This window comes from Delphinapterus leucas, unplaced genomic scaffold (assembly GCF_059928025.1).
Source record: "Delphinapterus leucas isolate spDelLeu-1000000601 "Yukka" unplaced genomic scaffold, BTC_Dleu_Yukka2 spDelLeu_asBTCV2_sq25, whole genome shotgun sequence".
Lineage (NCBI taxonomy): Eukaryota > Metazoa > Chordata > Mammalia > Artiodactyla > Monodontidae > Delphinapterus > Delphinapterus leucas.
In genome coordinates this window covers 921,510-924,103 of record NW_028322234.1, presented here as the reverse complement: position 1 = coordinate 924,103, position 2,594 = coordinate 921,510, and the positions used below count along the sequence as shown (strand labels likewise).

The following is a 2,594-nucleotide window of genomic DNA, read 5'->3' as shown; positions in this document are numbered from 1 at the left end:
CGGTAGGTAGAGGGATCTCCAGCCTCAGTCCCTTCCTGCTTCCTTTGACTTTTCCCAGCCCAGAATGCCTTTCATCTCCCCATCCCAAAGCCCCCTCCCCAGCCTCCTGCTCACTCAATTTCACATCCAAAAAACAGAAGCCCTACCTGCATGCTCTCCCTTCCTCAAATTCCTGCTTCCCCCCAGCCACCTACAAACTCCAGCCACACCCACTCTTACCTCTTTGCCATCTATATTTTTAAACAAACTTAATTTTAGAACAGTTTGAAATTCACAGAAAAATTACAAAGATAGTACAGAGTCCCCATATGCCCCATGCCCAGTTTTCTCTATTTTCAGGGGAGCAAGAAGTTTCCCTGCTCACCCTCCCTGGAGCCTACCCTTCACCCCTCCACATCATTATCATCCTATAATTTGTACATCTGTAGTCTGTCTCCTTCCCGCATTTCCCTGGCACTGCTCTGGCCAAGGTCGCCAGAGACCACTAAATTGCCAAGTTCAGTGGCCCTGTTGTAGTCCTCAGTTTCCTCAACCGGTGGGAGCAGGGTGACCAATGATCACTACCTCTTCTGCAAATCTGCCTCCCATCAGCTACCTGCTGCCCCTGAAACCCACACACTCAGCTTTGGTGGGTGGGTGCTGGGTGCCTCCTTGGAGGCCCTCCCACCAGGCTTTCATGTCTACCACTCCCAGCACTGATCACCCTTCAAGTCTCTCCCACTCCTAGATCTCCAGCTCCTCTCTGCCCCTCCCCCCCTCAGCACTGGGAGCCTAGTCCAATGGCTTCTGGGTCCCCAGAGTGGAAAAGCCAAGAAAGAGGGAGGATTCAGATCCAGAAGCTGGTCACTTGCTGTGTGACCTTGAGGAAAATGCTTTCCCTCTCTGAGTTTCCTCTTTGACAACATGTTGTGAGGATAAGATATGACTGGATGAAGGCTTAGGAAGCAAGAACCCCTTCCCCTTCCTCCTTGCAGCCCCGCCCTCCCACGCCCACCTTCCTGCTCTGCACTCCCCCACACCTCTCAGAGAAGGCTTCAAGGCTGACATGTAGGTTTCAGGACTTTTTCAGCACCAGCTGGTGGAGCCTTCTCTGCCCTCACCCTCCCTCTGCAAGTTCCTACCAAGCACACCTTCAGAATTTGCCCCCTCATCATTACAATGCTCCCAGCACTTTCCAGGTCTTGCCCCTGGCATGGGGCCAGCCACTTTCACCACTTAGCTCTGCTCCTGAGCCGCACAGACTACCGTGTGACTTTAGACTCTGCTTGGCCTTTCTTGTCTCACTATAAAATGGGGATGATAATGATGGTACCCACCTCATAGGGTCTGTTTGAGGAGTTTTCTTTTTTAATTTGTTTATTTTATTTATTTATTTTTGGATGTGCTGGGTCTTTGTTGCTGCGCATGGGCTTTCTCTAGTTGCGGTGGGGGGGGGCTACTCTTTGTTGCAGTGCGCGGGCTTCTCATTGCGGTGGCTTCTCTCATTGTGGAGCACGGGCTCTAGGCGTGCGAGCTTCAGTAGTTGTGGCACACAGGCTCAGTAGTTGTGGCTCACGGGCTCTAGAGCACAGATTCAGTAGTTGTGGAGCATGGGCTTAGTTGCTCCGTGGCATGTGGGATTGTCCCAGACCGGGGCTCGAACCCATGTCCCCTGCATTGGCAGGTGGATTCTCAACCACTGCGCCACCAGGGAAGACCCTGTTTGAGGATTTTTTAAAAGTATCTAGAAAATGCTTAAAATGGCAACTGCACATAGTAGGTGCTATTGACACGTTGGCCATTATTACTATTTCACAGCTGGGAAAACCAAGGTTCAGAAAGGGGCAGTTACTTGCCCTGTAATACACAGCTGGTGAGTGGCAAAATCTGTATGGGAACCCCAGTCTGTCCTGCATCATTTCAGCATAGCACACACCCTCCCTGCTTCCCCTTCTAGCACCCCCATTTTTGCATCCAGGGGCTGGCCTGGAATTTGGTAGTAGCTCCTGAGGCTACAGCTGTGGGGTCTAGGGAAGGAGTCAGGGGGCAGGGATCCTAGGCGTGGAGAGCAGGATGTCTGCCCAGTGCAGTGGATGTCCATGGTCAGGCATCCCTGCCCATCTTCCAGTTGATTTTCCACTGCAGGCTCCAGAGGGGAGCATGTGATTCAGGCCAGTGGGTCAGAACCAGTGACTGCTTCAGGAATGGACACATGACCCAAGTCAGTCCAATGGGAGCCAGCCCTGAGCTGGCCCCACTGGATGTGGGCCTGGAGCTGGCTGAGGGGCGTCTTTGCTAATAATGGGGAGAGTTGCCTGAGAATAAAGCCAGCACTGAGAAAAGCAGAACTGAGAAATGGAGGTGGGGGGAGATCTGGGGGTGGGGGGTGCGGACAGCGACCCGGGGGCTCAGAGACTCCTGATATACATCCATGGGTACTGGATCCTGCTATGTCTGAAGCCATTAACCTTTTAAGTTAAATGAAACAGATTATCCCTGTTTTTTTTTTTTTTCTTTGACAGGCGAACATAGAAGTACAGAAAAGAGAGAAAGAAGGTAAAGAATTCCAGCATTGAGTCCTCTTAATAACGTGTCTCTTTATAATCATTGGGCTA

General features: G+C 51.5%; 1 non-coding gene across 1 annotated transcript; it reads right to left on the bottom strand.

Moving 5' to 3' along the window:
- Positions 1-2,470: 2,470 nt before the first annotated feature.
- Positions 2,471-2,594, bottom strand: LOC115802282 (small nucleolar RNA SNORD97). Its single transcript, XR_004022711.1, has one exon. It is a non-coding gene; the product is annotated as a small nucleolar RNA SNORD97 (small nucleolar RNA).